The 19,137-nt window shown below is 43.7% G+C and overlaps 1 long non-coding RNA gene and 1 pseudogene across 1 annotated transcript; one reads left to right on the plus strand and one right to left on the minus strand.

The window, feature by feature from the left end:
• Positions 1-19,137, minus strand: part of LOC139576804 (bridging integrator 3-like) — a 54,890-nt pseudogene that overhangs the window by 17,135 nt on the left and 18,618 nt on the right.
• On the plus strand, positions 7,759-8,853 carry LOC139576805 (uncharacterized). Its single transcript, XR_011675179.1, has 2 exons — positions 7,759-8,180; positions 8,308-8,853. It is a non-coding gene; the product is annotated as an uncharacterized lncRNA (long non-coding RNA).

Consider the following 19,137-nt stretch of genomic DNA (forward strand, 5'->3'; position numbering starts at 1 on the left):
TATTTTAACTCAGAATACTAAGACAAAATAACAAAAATAGACCAACACGAAACAGTTCTGTCTGGTGCAGACACAAAGACAGAAAACAACTACCCACAAAACCCATGTGGGCAAGAGCTACCTAAGTATGGTTCTCAATCAGAGACAACGATAGACAGCTGCCTCTGATTGAGAACCACACCCGGCCAAACAACAAAGAAATACAAAACATAGAACACAGAATGCCCACCCCAACTCACGCCCTGACCAAACCAAAATAGAGACATAAAAAGGATCTCTGAGGTCAGGGCGTGACAATAACGTGCATTTTATGGCTAATAAAGAAAGGTGTTGAACAAAAATGTTTACAGTGCTGAATAACAATTTAAACATGAACTTACACAAAAACAGCAGCTCTTTGCTGTATTCGTTCAGTCTCTCTCTAGTCATGGTTTTAAGTTTTGAAATCACAGTATCAACTTTGCTGTGCATTCTAGGCTTTTTCCCCAGTCTATGGCTCGAAGAAACTGTGCAGACACAGTGATCTGAGCTATCTGATTGGTCAGCGGTGGGCCTATAGGTGCACTTGATTTGTTCTCTGGGCCTGCCGGGTAGGCGGAGTTCTACCTTCAGTTAAAAATGGGAACATTTTGCCTTCCCAGCGCTAGGGCTGCTGAATCAAGAGCACCTACCACCAACAGTGCAAAACTAATTTTAAAAAATAGGAACGCAAGGCTGTCACGAAATTGGGGAGAAAAAGGGGTAAAAAAAAAAGACATTTCAAAATAAAAGTTTGGTGATAAACTAGGAAGGCCTAAGAGATCAACCAGGCTGTTCCCACAATGTGTTTGTCCAATGCAGTGTATGTGTGTGTACTGTCCTGAGACAGTCCTGCTCCCCAGCCAATCCCCTGCCCCTGGCCCAGGAAGCTGGGCCCTCTGCCATATTCAGAGCCTGCCCACACGTCCGCCTGCCGCCCACCAGGAAGAGGAAATTAGAACCATTCCATCCTGTCACAGCTCTGCTACCAGAACACACGAGGAGACAAATAGTGCATGCACACAATCACTAACTAGTGCATTCATATGTTCCATCAAAGTTCATTTTGCTAGGGGTTTGACATGACAAGATCAGGAATTTCAGACAGATATTTTGTTATAAACAAAAAAGTTAAAACACACACAAATTCACCAGACAGCAAACACATTGAATCTCTCTCTCTCAAACACACCCCACTCCAAAAAGCAGCCTCTGGGGGAGGGGTCAGCAGGAGGAAGCAGGACCTTAACAAGCACTACGGAAGACGGATGGGATCCCTGCTCCCAAGCCTGGCCACTCCCTCTACCGCCTCTGCACTCTCTGTGTGTGTGTGTGTGTGTGTGTGTGTGTGTGTGTGTGTGTGTGTGTGTGTGTGTGTGTGTGTGTGTGTCAGGGCCAGGCTTCAGGAATGGAATAGCACTCACTGCGTGCTCGGACGGACGGGGGCGAGTATAGGGAATTAAACTTTAAACTTTCTTCCAGACACACTACCACAGCAGCCCCATTCCCTGTCCAGTTCAGTTTTACTATCTGCTATGCTTTATTACAGCGCCTTCTGGAGCTAATGCTACGTTCCAACTCCCCTTGTGTGTGCGCTCCTTCCCACTCTACAGACACAGCAGCTGTGGCTTGTGATGTATTAAAAACATGCGGACAATGGGAGAGGTGCAGGTCTAGATAGACACATACTTTTTAAGAGGATCGATCACCGTCTTCGAGATCTGGTTCACCTGTGGACGAACAGACACGGGTCAATGTTAGAGATAAAAAAAATATATACAGTACTTCTCTTAATATGAATGTCTTTATGAATAAAAATTTGTTGTCAAAGTGGATTACATCAAGTTGAACATAATAGCTCCTCCAAGTCCCATGCCTCCACACAAACAATCAACAATTGTGTATTTTTCAAACAGAGCACTCAAAACAGAGGGGAGGGAGGTGAGGCGGGTTGCAAAGAAACTTTTGTGACGTTGACTGTTTTATTGTACACAAGCCCCGAGGAGAAACCCCTGAATATTCATTGAGCTCAACAATACAAAAGGATACAACTGTCAGGGGACGGACATGAAAGCAAAGCCCCACTGATTTCAAATGCTGCGGAGGGTGGGTTGCTTTACAAGATGAAAGTTCTTTGCAAACAAACATTTTAACAATAACAGTTTATATTTTCCTGCATTCTCCTTCTCGTTGCCAGAGCCGACAGAGGAAGGGAGGGAGGGGGAATTTGTTAAATGGAAGTAAATTGACATCTCATCTTGAGGCCTCCAGCCCTGACGCCAAAGTCCCATCGATAGAAGTTGGCACACAAATAACAACATGTCCAGTGTCATTTATATTGCACAGTCAAAATGAATGCTAGATCTCTGACAGAACGCTAAGTTAACCTGGCAAACAACTCCAGTGAACAACATCGCTAAGAACATTTCATGAGAAATAAAAGTGTCAAGACAACTCCATGAAGTGACAGCTCCATATGAACAGTGAGCCTAGTACAAGTAATTACTTGCTCACTAGTTATTGGAAGGATAGTCAATCACAGAATATAAGAAACAAATACTGTAAAACAGCAGAGCTTTCTGAATGCCCTGACCATCTCTGAGAAGACACACACACATCAACACTGCTTCGCTAAAACAAGTACATAACACGAATGAATTTGGTTTGAGGGAAAACAAGAGAACCAATAACAAATAAGTACATGGGAATTTACATTTTCCTCTGTTTTACATATTCACACCATCCCCCCTCCCTGGGAGAGAGAAAAGTCTGGAGCTGCGCTGCTGCTGAGGTGAGTGCATGCAGTAAGCGGGGAGAACAACAACAGCACATTTGCTTAAGCATGCTGGTGCCCTCTACCCTCTGCCCCTTCTCACAGAGGGGGGGGGGGGGGGGGGGGGGCAGGACTATTCCACTGAGGCCCAGCAGTGCCTGAGGCCGGCGCTCTAGCAGCAGTCTCCGTGAGTGAGTCACGGGGCAGAGGCCATCCCGGCACACAGGCCTCCCAAAAATACACGCAGATCGCAGAGGAAATCAATATCCCTCCGAACGGAGCATCCGCTACTGCTCAGCCGCCATTTTCACTGGGGCTCGGCTTCAGCAGCAGTGTGCCGGGGGGGCTGTGCGCCCTCCTCAGCCCCAGAAATAAACACACAGGCCTGGGCCACTGCTGCCTTCATTATCCCTGCACATTTTATCTGCTCGCTCTCTCACTCACAGCCCCGCGGCAGAACATCTTCTCTCAACACCAAAGAGAGCAAAGGGTGGTTGCTTTTGTGTCTGTTTTGCTTGAGCAGTTGAGTTGTTGGTGGTGCCGTCAGAAGGAAGGAACAGCCAGCTTGGAGGGAGAGCTGGTGGAGTATGATTCTGGTGAGCTGCGTTGGGCTTTAACAACTCTGGACTCCTGAGGTGATATTCAAAAAAATACTGAACCAACTGACCAACCAAGGGCCTAGAAACGCTTTGCTTGTGCGTCAGCTCTCAACCAGTTAATCGAATGCCAAGCTATGCGGCTCAGAGAGATATACTGTAGCAGAACACGGTCATGTCAAACATGTTGTCGACTGAGACTGTCTGAAAAGGAGGCCTCTAAACTCAAGCACCAAATTGTGATAACAGAAGGGTTGCATGTCAAAATACTGTGAAGGCCACCTAACTACCAGGCTCAATATGATGGAGAATAATGTATTTTGGTTTTTGTATTTTCTAACTTATGATGACTGCTTCACTTCCAGAAGTAAGAAGGTATACTTGGCTCCATGCTGCCTGGCTGGAGAACTGTCCAGCAGACCATGGCCATGGAGCCAAGCAGGGAAATTATACCCTATAGAGCCAGCCAACGCCTCCAATCCTACGCACTTTACAGCAAACCTGCACCTTTGTTACTGACCTGCAAAATGCCAGTGATGTAAAAATACAATACCACATAGACATCTTGCTGTTCCTGATCATATGACTCTAAGCAGCTCAAAACCGATTCGAGATGATTTCGAAAGCTCGAGTAGAGTCCAGCAAGATGAGTGCTGTGTAGTGCAGAGCTGGCCTCCCATATTTGTCCGAGGTGAAGGTTATGAGGGTTATTAGCATAGCCAGAGGGAAGAGGACTCAGAGGAGAACAGTAAGAGATGTTAACTACACTTCAGGGTTCTGACACACTGTTTAACTAAGAGGGAAGTGGAGAAGGAAAGAGAAAAGCAGACTAAAAATGGATGATCACAAATACATTTGCCTTGGACATTTTCATAGAAATGGGTTAGAGAATATTGACTACTCTTCATCTTTTGCAAGGGTTCCAGATTTTAAGGGGAGAATAACTCTTGTTCTGATGTAAAAATGTTACTCATTTCCAATCTTCAGAAGAATGAGAAGACATTTCATCTTAAATACAGTCAAAATGGAAGGACTGTTCTTGGCAGACCACCAAGCCAAACTCTTGAAAAGACCTACCATAGGTCACAAGCTGTGAACCACAAGCACAGTCACCACACATCTTAGTCCAGTCATTCCAAATGGCTACTGTAAAACTTGATCTGAGCACAATGTGTGTTTTACGTCCAGTCTTTGCTGGAAGAATGCCTGAATGCCTTGTTGAGTGCTTGAAAGGAATTCACAGAGATCTTCAGAATATGTACAGAGAGGGACATTGTTACTCAAGGTAAGGCCACGAGACACATAAAAGGACGCTGGGAAAACCAGTCTAAAGTACACTCATGGAAAAAGCACTCTTCTAAAATTGTAGTACAATCAGGTCTTGTACATATTTGTTTTTCTGCATTCTTGATGATCAGTGTGATTCCCTGTTGACTGACTTCTCTCTCTTAACAGAGATGTCTCTCACAGTGCAATGCCCTGAAGAAACGCACATGCAATGCCATCCCTATGATTACCTGCAGCGATGATTTTAATCAAATATGTGATGTACACATGGCAAATAATATAAAGGAGCTGAGAGCAGAAGCAGCATTCCTCACAGAGAGAGACTGTGGAAGATCATGCAGAGAACAAATCCCATTAAAACAGCCTGTGACATTTCCAAGTGAAGCTATTCCATAGTACGAGTTATTTTAAACACTAGTGAGTCACAAATGCATCCGATCTACAGCTCTCTGATATTCGACAAAGACAAGCAGCTAATAGACCAGTGTGCTGCTGGAGACGCTCTCAAAACAAGACAAGAGAAGAAAAGAGATCCTGAGTGAGTTTTTTCTTCTCGTTCACACAATATTGACAAAGATGAAAATACACTTAGGAAAACCAAACCCTTTTGGTTTCAGCCCTTTGAGTGTTTGAAGAGAGGGGAGCATATGAGGCATACCTGTCAGAATTCTGAATCAAATGCTCATAGGTAGAGCTGTGAAAGCTAGGCTGGGGGAGTGTTTCTTCTACCATTGTATAGGCCCCTTGCCTAAAAGAGTATACAGTTTATTGGCCCCCTGCCTAGAAGAGTATATTGTATATTTTGGTTTCAATAGACAATTTCGATGCAAGAGGACCTGACCTAGATGTTGCTCTGGGGTTTTTGCAATTGCACCCCACCTGGAAAATAATCTAGGGGAACGACTCAGCTGTGGTGTGAGGCTGAGGAAGAGCACAGACAGGACCTTCTCCTGATTGAAGGAGTCCATCCTCTTCATGGCTGTGTCCAGAGCAGTCATGGACTCCAGAAAAGCCTGGTCCTGTTCACACAGTGGGTTACTGAGCAAGTCCCCTGAGATCTTCACTGCTGCCTTGGACATGGCTGAGAGACACATATAGAACTCCCAAGGAATATTGTTATTACCATGTTAAAACTGAGCCTGAGAAGGGAAAGGAGGGAGGGAGAGAAAGGATAAGAAAAAAAACACCAAAACCAAATAGATATGGTGGAATGTAGAAACATCACCATGCCAACATACAATCTGTGTTATTAATTGTTGGCCTGGTTTGACTATTTGGCCCAGACATGCTTGGTGGGCATGGCTAACAGCAGAGGTTAGCACTGTGCCAAGACTGACACAGCGGGAGGGGTTCAAAAGTTTGAGCTTTTCGTGTAATAAACTAAAAGAAAAAGTAGGATAGAGCAGCACAGCATCAGTTGGAAGGAGTTGAGGGTGTGGTGGGCTCGGCTGCTGTACTGAATATTCAAAAAAGCAATAGGAATCAGTGCAAATGTTTCTACAGTCCCAGCGCCAATTACTGTTAATCTGCACCCTTGACACTTTATCTTTAGACCTAGAGTGCATATCGGATCACAGCATCACAATCAAAATAAATGAGCTGCACTGGGGACATGCAAAGAAGTTGATAAGGCAGGAAGTAAAAAAAGAAAAACATCAGACTCAACGTAGGACTCATTCAAACACTCTTAGGATCGGGTAAAGACCCATTTACTGTCAATCAAACATATGCAGGTGGAGTTTCTGGTTTTGTAATAACAGGTTGAGCCTGCCCTAACCTGGCATTCACATGAGAATGTATATGTGGGTAAAACAAGCCACGTTGATTTAGTGGTTATGAAACAGACTAAAAGGCCCTTTCTCACCAAACCCTTTATTTTTGTCCGAATAATTTAGACGAAAAAAATAAATACAGCACGTCTTGTTTATGACACCTATCCCACTAATTGCGAAATATCCTGCCGCAATCAGTCAATTATTTATTTTTGGCCCAGGTTCGATTTTTGCATCTTTTCGCAAGTGAAAATAAACTGTTAACCAATAGAAATTGTTATCTGGGATACTGCCACTGCACTACCCCTGACAGGTCTGTGTTCTTTGTGTGAATTCATTCATTTATATTTGCCTGTTTTTTGCGTTTACAATTAATCAATGCTGCAATGTATCAATTTAGCCAACGTGATCACATCACACCAGAGCTACACGTCACTCTCGCCATTAAAACTTCTCCGTCAGTTCATTGCCAACGCTGTAACCTATTTCATTGCCATTCAGCAAGCAAGAGGATCGATCGATGCTTCTCTTCTCAAATAGGCCTATCAGTTTAACCCCCTAGAGTCAATGTCCGCGCCCCTGCGAAAATAAAAATAGCATAATAAAAATAGCTTGAAATATATTTAAACAATATTGCTGTTCATTGTCTATCTATACGTTACTCGTTCAAGACCTAGAGGGAAAAGAGAGTGACAGTGGCTTTGCCAGCAGAGATGCGTGAATTGCGCAAGAAGGGAACAGTGAAGACGGAGATAATATATTAATTAACTTCTAACTTAACGAATCATTCATATAGCCTATATATTAGGCTATGTATTACAGGCCTGCTAAAGTGTGATATAGACAACCCTAAAATACAGACCAAAAAATATCTGCTGGAGTTTACCCTTATCAATACGTTTTTGCGAAGATTTAGATAAAGCACTCACTCAAAATAAAATGTAGGCCTAGTGTCAACATAACCACCCGTTGCTTCACTAAAATTGATCAACGGCTATGGACAGGTTGTGTGCATGTGTTCCTATTTTCTAATGGTTGTCAATTTCATCCTGATATAGCCTTATATCACAGCTGTCTCGATATCTTCTCCTTACAACTTTCGTCAAATTATATGATAGGCTACATTGATTTAGCATTATCCTATAATGTAGAGTGGTTTTTGATATCCTACAAAAAGGATTTAAAGACAATGTTTTTCATACGTTTTGTTTTGGGGAAAGGAGAACTGTGATTTGCTTATGTGTCTAAGTGGTATGCGCTGCAGGCTGCTTTGATTGACGGGTCCTTTTAGGTGGGTGGGTGTGCGTGTATGAGTTCGCTAATTATCCATGTCCATTCAGGAAGTTTCCTAAAATAGGTCTAGCCTGTCTGGACTTCACCTCTTTAATCAGATAGAAAGAAAACTATTGGCAGCAAGCATCATGATGGTCAGTTTAAGTGCGTGGAATGACGACAGTTCCCAGTTTTGCTTTTAACTGAATGAATCGCAGCCAAGCTCCTTTCATGAATAGCCTATCCTAATATTTTCAGTTGCATATTGTTTGTCCGGAAGTATTTTAATTTCCTCTCATTCTGCATCCTCTCATAGCCACTTTGAACAACATATTGCAACGGATAATGACTGCAGCAGTGTTGGTGGCGTTATGCGATGTTTTCGAAAACGTATTGGCTGGCGTGTCAAAATCGGATTGTGTATTTTTTCTGAATTCGGACAAAAAGATTGCACTGCAGTTGGTGAGCAAAGATCTTAACATGGTTGTCAAGCTACAGAAAATCTAACTGTTAAATTCCATTGTATCAGGTAATGAATAAACCGTTTGTGTTGCCAATGTAGAACTTGACTCAGCTTTTCTGCTTGCAGTCAAACAGATTGAAGAAAATGGCTCGTGGCCAGTGATATACAGACTCAGTAAAGATTTCTCTCTAAAGGCTTATGGACTTACCTCAGAAGAGCCCACAATTTCATTGTCTTACTTTAAATAGACTAGACAAATGATTGTGTTATGAAAAGCTGTGTGGAGCACACTGTGTGCTAACATATTGTGCAGGCAGGTCTACTCTTTGTTTGGTTGGTGGAGAAAGGACCTGTGCAACAGATGGAATCCATTAATTCTAATGAGACATTGACAGCTCTGATACTTTGATGAGGCATCATCCCATATTCCAGAGCACAAAGCAGAGGAAATGAAGAAGCCCCATCCTACTCCTCTCCACCCTCAGACTAGCTATCTACCAGGGGCACATTCTGCTACTGCTCCTCCCAAAGATACCCATTTCCATCTCCAAAAGAGCCAACCAAAAATATATATTTCTTCTGTGCAGAAATACACAAGCTATGAGTAGGAAGCATGTGAGATATATTGCTAATCTTTAAAGGCTACTGAATAAAACCTCACATTCCAAAAAATTCATTTTTCCAAAATTGCATAACAGACATGTCCCTGAAAAACCTGACAGGCACAACAATTAGGTGTCAGTAAATGTATGCCTAGCATGTGAAAGAGATGAGACGAATGAGAGCAAGTTAATGACAAAGGAGATTTGTACATGAAAGAAAAGATGATCAGTGGGAAATCCATTTTTTTCTGAGATTGGCCAAAATATACAACACTGGGTCAACAACAAACCTATATCAGCCTGTGCTTTTCTTCGTCTTTGTGGAGCTTCTTTGTCTGATCTTCCAACCTGTAAAGGAAGGGATTTTGTTTTTTTTCAGGTGTACCTTGGATATCACAATAATATAACATATGACATTTGGAAAGCATCTGTCCAAGTACAGTTTTGCATCAACCGAGCAAATTGACGGTAGGATCATGTTTTTACATTCAGCAGGGAGAGTACTGAAAAAGGGTGGACTGTGTCCATCCTGATCAAACCCCTCTAATCTCTATAAAGCATTCACTGACACAGTCTTAATGGGATATCTCAGTCCAGCCTGCATGTTACAAATAAACACCTACAAGTCACTATGGACTGGGACATTCAATAGGATTACAAAAATGCATTGATTTAATATAAAACACATTATTATGACTTCCCTTTTGCTAATTAAAAATACTAGGATTGCTTTTTGTTACTGTCAACTAAATTCTGGCATAAAAGCATTTATGTCTTCAATCATCCCTCCGCATTCATTTAAATGATGGGTGTTAAAATGGCAATTACGAAACTATGGAGGCTGAATCGTGTGCCGTTCATTATATCAATTAAGGGAAACGAGGGGCTGTTTAGCAACTCCCAGGAGAATGCTGTCACATCAGTTTTCAGGGTTTCATTAAGGGAGGGGGGAGGAGAAGGGGACTGAAAAAACAACAGTTTTCCTATTTCCATCTTCATTCTCCAATCTGTATGAACTGACGGGAGGCAGGAGAATGCGAGGGCTGAGGAGGGCTCTTCTGGATGTGGGCCAGAAGTCCATTTCTACAAGGTGTTAATGGAGGCCTGCTGGAGCAGCTGCTACTCCTCGCTCCTGTGTGCCCCAACAGTTTGCCCTTTACTGCCGCCAACAGCCAGCCTCTACACTCCCAGATGCTGCGGTATAATGCCGTAGGAGTATGGATTTAGAAGCTGATCTCAGGTAGACATACTGCTATGGGATTATAGATGCTAGACTTACTGTGGAAGGCATTGGATGATGAAATAATTTGCTAAATTTGACCCGACCTGTCTTTCAAATGACACGGTATATTTCCACACAAATTAATAGATTATTGAATTCAACAACAGTTCAAAGAGCTAGATGGCAGATTTATGTTCACTAAGAGTTAACGATATGTAACAGAGGGGAGTGCTAAGACGTCTGTACATGCCTGCTCCTCTTACTCATCATGTGTAAGAAATGTGTATTGTGGTGCCATGTCTCCTACTCAACAAAACCTAAATGTGAAGTGCTCTCACTCAGTCTGCAGGCCCCTCGGGGAGTCTCTTTAACCTCTGACACACAACAGGGGAGGGCCTCCTATGTGCTAGCTCACAGAAAGTCTTGGGCAAGAGAATGCTTCTCTCCCTCGTTTCACACAAACCATCTACACTGAAGAAAAAGATAAACGCAACATGCAACAATGTCAAAGATTTTACTGAGCGACAGTTCATATAAGGAAATCAGTTAATTTAAATCAATTCATTAGGCCATAATCTATGGCTTTCACATGACTGGGAATACAGATATGCATCTGTTGGTCACCTAACTTAAAAAAAAAAAAAATAGGGGCATGGATCAGAAAACCAGTCAGTATCTGATATGACCACTATTTGCCTCATGTAGCGTGACACATCTCCTTCACATAGAGTTGATCAGGCTGTTGATTGTGGAATGTTGTCCCACTCCTCTTCAATGGCTGAGCGAAGTTGCTGGATAATAGCGGGAACTGGAACACGCTGTCATACACGTAGATCCAGAGTATCCCAAATATGCTTAATGGGTGACATATCTGGTGAGTATGCAGGCCATGGAAGAACTGGGACATTTTCAGCTTCCAGAAGTTGTGTACTGATCCTTGAGACATGGGGCCGAGCATTATCATGCTGAAACATGAGGTGATGGCAGCGGATGAATGCCACCACAATGGGTTTCTGGATCTGGTCTCTGTATCTCTGTGCATTCAAATTTCCATCAATAAAATGCGATTGTGTTCGTTGTCTGTAGCTTATGCCTGCCCATACCATAACCCCACCACCACCATGGGGCACTCTGTTCACAACGTTGACATCTGCACAATACATTTGAACCCGGGATTAATCCGTAAATAGCACAACTCCAATGAAGTCGGTTACGACGACGAACTGCAGTTAAGTCAAGACTCTGGTGAGGACGACGAGCACGCAGATGAGCTTCCCTGACAGTTTGTGCAGAAATTTTTGGGGTGTGCAAACCCAGTTTCATTAGCTGTCCGGGTGGCTGGTCTCAGACGATCCCGCAGGTGAAGAAGCCAGATGTGGAGGTTCTGGGCTGGCGTAGCTACACGTGGTCTGCGGTTGTGAAGCCGGTTTAACGTACTGCCAAATTCTGTAAAACAGCATTGGCAGCTTATGGTAGAGAATTTATCAATTATCTGGCAACAGTTCAGGTGAACATTCCTATAGTCAGCATGCCAATTGCATGCTCCCTCAAAACTTGAGACATCTGTGGCATTGCGTTGTGACAAAACTGCACATTTAATTGTGTCCTTTTGTCCCCAGCACAAGGTACACCTGTGTAATGAACACGCTGTTTAATCAGCTTCTTGATATGCTACATCTGTCAGGTGGATGGATTATTTTAGCAAAGCTGAAATGCTCACTAACAGGGATGCAAACTAATTTGTGTACAACATTTGAGAGAAATAAGCTTTTTGTGTGTATGGAAACAAGGGACCAACACTTCACATGTTGCATTTATATTTTAGTTCAGTGTATATTGTGTAACCTAACTCACTTCAGCATTGGGTCAGAAGAGAGAGGTGTAAGATTCTAACATGGTATTTCCCATGAAAATAATTATTTCAAGGTTAAATGTTGAGAACAGGCATGTGTGTTCACCTCTAAAAATCAATGGGAAACTTACACTTAAAATAGCACTCGTTATGTTTTCTAGTCTGTCAATTCCGGGTTCATCTGCAATGAGGGTTTTTGCTGCACTAATGATGCAGAGTCAATACATACAGTATGTAAAACGGAGTACAAATGACAAATTAAGTCATCTCCAGCACAATAACAGTGTCTACATATGTAAAAATTGCAAATTTCTATGATCTGTGGTTAAAAAGAGAGAAAAAAGGTCCTAAAAATGCCTCTCTGTGACATCACATAGTAGGATTAAAAGTTTGCTATTTTTAAGGGTATTTTCTTGCTGCACACAAATCTCATAGTGTTTGAAGATCAGTTCATTGGGTAGAACTTTTTAACGTTATTTTTTTTCTACAAAATGTAGAAATGTGCCGTTGTAGACGGCACATAGACACTGGTTTGGTGCTGGAGATAATGAATATGAGTTTGAAAAGAGGAGTTCCCCTATAACATTAGTGGCAACAAACTTACTTTTGGAGCTTGTTATATTCTTGTTCAAAGTCTCTTTCAACCTGTAAAAACACATTGAAACTCATTGTTAGATACAACATTATCATCTTTATGTTCATGTTTGTTCATTCAATGTTGTTACCTTCGATTATGGTCCTAACATGTGCTTGATGAATACTGAATATCCCTACTATTGGAGAGCCAATAAAGCCATATCCTGAGCACAGCCTGGCTCCCCCTAATTTGCTTCATGTTGTTAGTTCTAAAGGTCTGGTTGACAGCCCCCACCCACCCCCTCCCTGCTCCACCTCAGATCAGACTGGACTGATTGAACAGGCCAGCGCTGGTTATGGAGGTAGCAGGGGTTCCTGTCTTGTGGTTCTGTGGGCTTCTGGATAAACAAATAAACAGTGAGGGAGGCAGCTGCCTGTCTGTCAGTGGAGGCAGGGTTGTCCACTGGGCTCCCTGTACTGTAGCCCACTCCCTGGGTCTGGCCTGGGATGTCACAGGAAGCTGCCTGGGAGCCCGTTCTGACTGTCTGCCACTGCCGGACCACAGAGACAGACAGATTACTGGGGAAGTGGTTTTCCCCAAAGGAAGGCACCCACTCACCAGCACTTCAAGGCAGCCACCTCTGCCCCCTCACATGGTTTGGACAAATTGGCACCCCACAGGCCCATGCTCATTGATGAGAGTGCAGTCACTTGTCTGACGATTTGCTGTTGGTTACCTCTAGTACACTATGTTAATTTTGTGAATAGACTCATACGCCTTATACAATAAAGATATTTCAGAAAACCCAAGAAACAAGTTAAAGATGCAGTTGGTTAGAATGAGGGACTTAATTTGGGTTTCCTTCTCATCTTTAAACTTAATTTCTGATTAGAGGCTCCTTTGGAGGTCAATGATTGGATGTAAAAGCTGTATAACTCCTGTCCATTCAGTTCCGAAAACAACCATGCTGTGGGACCTGGAACATTGTTTGAGGTTTATGTGTGATTCTCTCCACAGGCCAAACAGACATGCATTAACTCCTTCACTGTCCAGTGTGTGGACAGAAGTGCTCTGCTCTCCCCAAGTCTAAATCCAAGGTTTCAGAGAAAAAATTGACAGGTTAAGCCAAATGTCCTCTTCCATAGCCACTACAGGGCTTTGATCTTTTAGCATACAATTTGAACAACAAAATGCAACCAAATATTTTTATTAGTTGGGCCAGACTTAGCCTTCCCCTATAAAAGAGGTTAAAATATCTAGCTTGTATTTCTGCAGTCTGAAAGTCTCTTACTCATCTGTAACAAAGTGAGGAGTCGTAAGATCCCAGTGTGCTTCCATATACACTACATGACCGAAAGTGTGTGGCCGCCCCTTCAAATGAGTGGAATTGGCTATTTCAGCCACACCCGTTGCTGACAGGTGTATAGCATCGAGCACACCGCCATGCACTCTCCATCGACAAGCATTGGCAGTAGAATGGCCCATACTGAAGAGCTCAGTGACTTTCAACATGGCACAGTAATAGGATGCCACCTTTCCAACAAGTCAGTTCCTCAAATGTCTGCCCTGCTAGAGTTGCCCCGGTCAACTGTAAGTGCTGTTATTGTGAAGTGGAAACGTCTAGGAGCAACAATGGCTCAGCCACGAAGTGGTAGACCACACAAGCTCACAGAATGGGACCACCGAGTGCTGAAGCCTTAGCGTGTAACAATTCTCTCTCCACATTTGCAACACTCACTACCGAGTTTCAATCTGCCTCTGGAAGCAATGTCAGCACAAGAACTGTTCGTTGGGAGCTTCATGAAATGGGCTTCTATGGCCAAGCTGCCGCACACAACGCTAAGATCACCATGTGCAATGCCAAGCGTCGGCTGGAGTTGTGTAAAAGTTGCCGCCATTGGAGCAGTAGAAACGCGTTCTCTGGAGTGATGAATCACGCTTCACCAGCTGGCAGTCCGACAGACAAATCTTGATTTGGCGGATGCCAGGAGAACGCTACCTGCCCCAATAAATAGTGCGAACTGTAATGTTTGGTGGAGGAGGAATAATGGTCTGGGGCCGTTTTTCATGGTTCGGGCTAGGCCTCAGTTTTAGTGAAGGGAAATCTTAGCGCTACAACATACAATGACATTCTAGACAATTCTGTGCTTCCAACTTTGTGGCAACAGTTTGGGGAAGGCCCTTTTCTGTTTCAGCATGATAATGCCCTTGTGCACAAAGCGAGCTTCATACAGAAATTGTTTGTTGAGATTAGTGTGGAAAAACTTGACTGGCCTGCATAGAGCCCTGACCTCAACCCCATCAAACACCTTTGTGATGAATTGGATCACCGACTGCAAGCTAGGCCTAATCGCCCAACATCAGTACCCGACCTCACTAATACACTTGTGGCTGAATGGAAGCAAGTCCCCACAGCAATGTTCCAACATCTAGTGGAAAGCCTTCACAGAAGGGCTGTTATAGCAGCAAATGGGGGACCAACTCCATATTAATGTCCATGATTTTGGAATGAGATGTTCAACGAGCATCTGTCCACATATTTTTGGCCATGTAGTGTAACAACCATACAACACGCTAAATAAAGCCTGGTAGCAAATGTCTAGTGAAATTAGACATTTAATTATGTATTGTCTAGTTTCATAGGTGTTGCAACACAAATAATGGAAGATCTTATGTTGACTCATTAGTATTTATTTTTATTTTTGGGGGGGACAGAAGACTGAACACTTACCGTTTTGGAAACAATCTGCTTTTTTGGTTGTCCAATCTTGAAGGGCATCCTAGAAGTAGACAAAATTATAAATTGGTGGGACAGACCACATTCCGCACATCACAAATACAATCTAACACATCCAAACAGGCATTTAACTGAAATGAGGCATTTTTAAGGGGCTGGCAGACAGGTACTCTGACTGGTAGGTAATAATGTGTTGCGAGGTGGGTACAAGTGAACAAGTGAATCCTTTGGCTCAGTCACAGCTAGCCAAATCCAAATGCTGTTAACCCCTGGCCTTCTGGAGTGTGCTTCAGGAGCCCTGTGCATTGACTTCCTGTCATCACACGCCACATCTGGCTTCCATTACTGGTGGATATCACTAATTAGAAGTGGCTGTCGCCTCTGCTCTGTGTGGCTTTCCCGCAGGCCCACATGTTGTACTGGCCATGGCCTGACAGATTGCTGTGAATGGAGACTGCAGCATGGCAGTTCACAATGCATCACTCTGCACCCCTTACAGAATCCAGTCTGCCTACACCCTAAGCCTACAGTGCATTCAGGAAAGTATTCAGAGCCCTCGACTTATTTCCACATTTTTACGTTACAGCCTTACTCTAAAATTGATTAAATGGTTTTTTCCCCCCTCAATCTACACACAATACCCCATAATGACAAAGTGAAAAGTAAAAATGTTTTGCACATTGATTCAAAATAAAAACAGAAACACCTTATTTACATAAGTATTCAGACCCTTTGCTATGAAACTTGAAATTGCATCCTGTTTCCATTGATCATCCTTGAGATGTTTCTACAACTTGATTGGAGTTCACCTGTGGTAAATTCAATTGATTGGACGTGATTTGGAAAGGCACACACCTGTCTATATAAAGTCCCACAGTTGACAGTGCATGTCAGAACAAAAAACCAAGCCATGAGGTTGAAGGAATTGTCCGTAGAGCTCGGAGAGGCACAGATCCGGGGAAGGGTACCAAAAAATGTCTGCAGCATTGAAGGTCCCCAGGAACACAGTGGCCTCCATCATCTTAAATGGAAGAAGTTTGGAACCACCAAGACTCTTCCTAGAGCTGACCGCCCAGCCAAACTGAGCAATCGGGGGAGAAGGGCTTTGGTCAGGGAGGTGACTAAGAACCCGTCACTCTGACAGAGCTCTAACGTTCGACTGTGGAGATGGGATAACCTTCCAGAAGGACAACCATCTCTGCAGTACTCCACCAATCAGGTCTATATGGTAGAGTGGCCAGACGGAAGCCATTCCTCAGTAAAAGGCACAGGACAGCCCGCTTGGAATTTGCCAAAAGGCACCTAAAGGAGTCTCAGACCATGAGAAACATATTTCTCTGGTCTGATGAAACCAAGATTGAACTCTTTGGCCTGAACGCCAAGCGCCATGTCTGGAGGAAACCTGGCACCATCCCTATGATGAAGCATGGTGGTGGCAGCATCATGCTGTGGGGATGTTTTCAGCGGCAGGGAGACTAGTCAGAATCGAGGGAAAGATGAACGGCACAAAGTACAGAGATCCTTGAAGAAAACCTGCTCCAGAGCACTCAGGACCTCAGACTGGGGCGAAGGTTCACCTTCCAACAGGACAATGACCCGAAGCACACAGTACTGAGTCAGTATAAATATGTGTATAGAGTCAGTATAAATATGTGTGTGTGTGTGTGTGTGTGTGTGTGTGTGTGTGTGTGTGTGTGTGTGTGTGTGTGTTATGTGCGAGTGAGCAAATGAACTGTGTGTTGGTGCCTGTTGGTGTCAGACTTCTTGCTCCGGTACGACTTGCCGTGCGGAAGCAGAGAGAATAGTCTATGGCTTTAACAAATTTTCCGGACCTTACTTTCACACTGCCTGATATAAGAGGTCCTGGATGGCAGGGAGCTGTGATGTACTGGGCTGTCCGCACCACCCTCTGTAGCGCCATGCAATCGAGGGCGGTGTAGTTGCCATACCAAGCAGTTATGTAGCCGGCAGTGGCGTGCCGTGGGCCTGGGGCCTAGGCCTTCAGTGAGGTACTACACAGTCCCACCCGAATTAATCCACCTCTTATTATCATCAATTATGCCATGGCTCTAGACACTATACATTTAGACAGAAACGCAGTATAACCAGGCGTTGCGTCACCTTGAAATTGACAAATTGAAATTTTTGGGTAAACAGTGTTTAACAGACAACTCAAGTTTGCAAAGCCAGTGTGGCTCCAAACACCAAATCGATCACTTGCAAATAATAGGCATTCCCAGCAGTACAGTTTGCAGTGCTTCTCGGAGCCTTTGAGCCATTGACAGCGCTCGTAGTTGAAACTTTGAAAGTGGCGAGCGAACGAACCCCTTTCCCGCCTGTGACAGGCTTTGTGGCGTCGGGCGACCTCTCCTTACAATGTCTAACTTTTCTTGAAAAGTTCGTCTTGAGAATGGCGTTATAATTATATCCTCGACGAAATCGATATCTTCTCCTCCTTCCGCCATTGTGGGTTCAAAAAACAGCTTAGTAGAGTTTCCTAGATCTGCATAGACCTGCCCATAGGACCTGCCTCTCAATATTGGTAATCCAATCAAAAGACGTGGACGCCCTAGGCCTGCTAGCTGGCTCCTGTGTAACACTGGAGCCAGCCAGCAGGCGTACAATAGCCAACTCTAAAGCTGATTGGTTGACACAAAATTTTAATTTCCATTCACTTTAAGCTACAAGCGCCCGCACTGTTGATTCTGAAGGCCTGAGAGCAGATTTTAGACCCCTGGCAACACATGATGGCTGAATATGATTGGATAAAAGATCTAACATAAAGACCAGCCCTCCAAATCTCAACCTGGGGCTGGAAGCAGTGCAACCAAGAGGAAAGCTATGAAATGAAGAGTATAACTCTTACTCTGGGGAATAATTTAATACATATTTGTGGGAAAATATATTTAAAAAAAAATTATATTCTGATGATGTTTAGGCCAGCAGAGAAGGCCTTGCAGGCCCTGACGGCCCACCACTGGTAGCCGGTCAAGAGGGCCCATGCCAAATCTTTTCAAAATCCTGAGGGGAAAGAGGCGCTTTGAGTGTGTGTGGACTAATTTAGTGATTTGGACACCGAGGAACTTGAAGCTCTCAACCCGCTGCACTGGATGGGGCTTGCTCGCCCACCCGTTTCATGTAGTTCACGATCAGCTGCTTGGTCTTACTGACGTTGAGGGAGAAGTTGTTGTCCTGGCACCACACTGCCAGGTCACTGATCTCCTCCCTGTAGACAAGGGTTCCCCAACTGGTGGCATGTGAGCTGAATTTGGCCTGCAGGTGGTTTTAATTGGCCACCCAAGTAATATATACAGTGGGGCAAAAAAGTATTTAGTCAGCCACCAATTGTGCAAGTTCTCCCACTTAAAAAGATGAGAGAGGCCTGTAATTTTCATCATAGGTACACTTCAACTATGACAGACAAAATGAGAAAAAAAATCCAGAAAATCACATTGTAGGATTTTTTATGAATTTATTTGCAAATTATGGTGGAAAATAAGTATTTGGTCAATAACAAAAGTTTATCTCAATACTTTGTTATATACCCTTTGTTGGCAATGACAGAGGTCAAACGTTTTCTGTAAGTCTTCACAAGGTTTTCACACACTGTTGCTGGTATTTTGGCCCATTCCTCCATTCAGATCTCCTCTAGAGCAGTGATGTTTTGGGGCTGTTGCTGGGCAACACGGACTTTCAACTCCCTCCAAAGATTTTCTATAGGGTTGAGATCTGGAGACTGGCTAGGCCACTCCAGGACCTTGAAATGCTTCTTACGAAGGCACTCCTTCGTTGCCCGGGCGGTGTGTTTGGGATCAGTGTCATGCTGAAAGACCCAGCCACGTTTCATCTTCAATGCCCTTGCTGATGGAAGGAGGTTTTCACTCAAAATCTCACGATACATGGCCCCATTCATTCTTTCCTTTACACGGATCAGTCGTCCTGGTCCCTTTGCAGAAAAACAGCCTC

This window comes from Salvelinus alpinus, chromosome 5 (assembly GCF_045679555.1).
Source record: "Salvelinus alpinus chromosome 5, SLU_Salpinus.1, whole genome shotgun sequence".
Taxonomy (NCBI): domain Eukaryota; kingdom Metazoa; phylum Chordata; class Actinopteri; order Salmoniformes; family Salmonidae; genus Salvelinus; species Salvelinus alpinus.